A 240-nucleotide genomic window follows, 5' to 3' on the forward strand; every position below is an offset into this window, starting at 1 on the left:
CTTTCCACACAAAGAACACAAACATGGTCTCATCTCTGCATGACTTTGTGTGATAGCAAAACGAAATGTTTTATTACACTGATCACAATTAAATCACCTTCCTCCAGAGAGAATGCCTAGGTGATATTTGAAATTGCCCCTTTTCGTAAACTTCTTGCCACACTCAGAACCCTGCTATTTCTTTCCAGAATGTTTTCGCAAATGAAGTTTCAGGTCTTTTTTATATATGAATCTCCTATC

Source organism: Sinocyclocheilus grahami, unplaced genomic scaffold (genome assembly GCF_001515645.1).
Source record: "Sinocyclocheilus grahami isolate Dianchi unplaced genomic scaffold, SAMN03320097.WGS_v1.1 scaffold2163.1, whole genome shotgun sequence".
Lineage (NCBI taxonomy): Eukaryota > Metazoa > Chordata > Actinopteri > Cypriniformes > Cyprinidae > Sinocyclocheilus > Sinocyclocheilus grahami.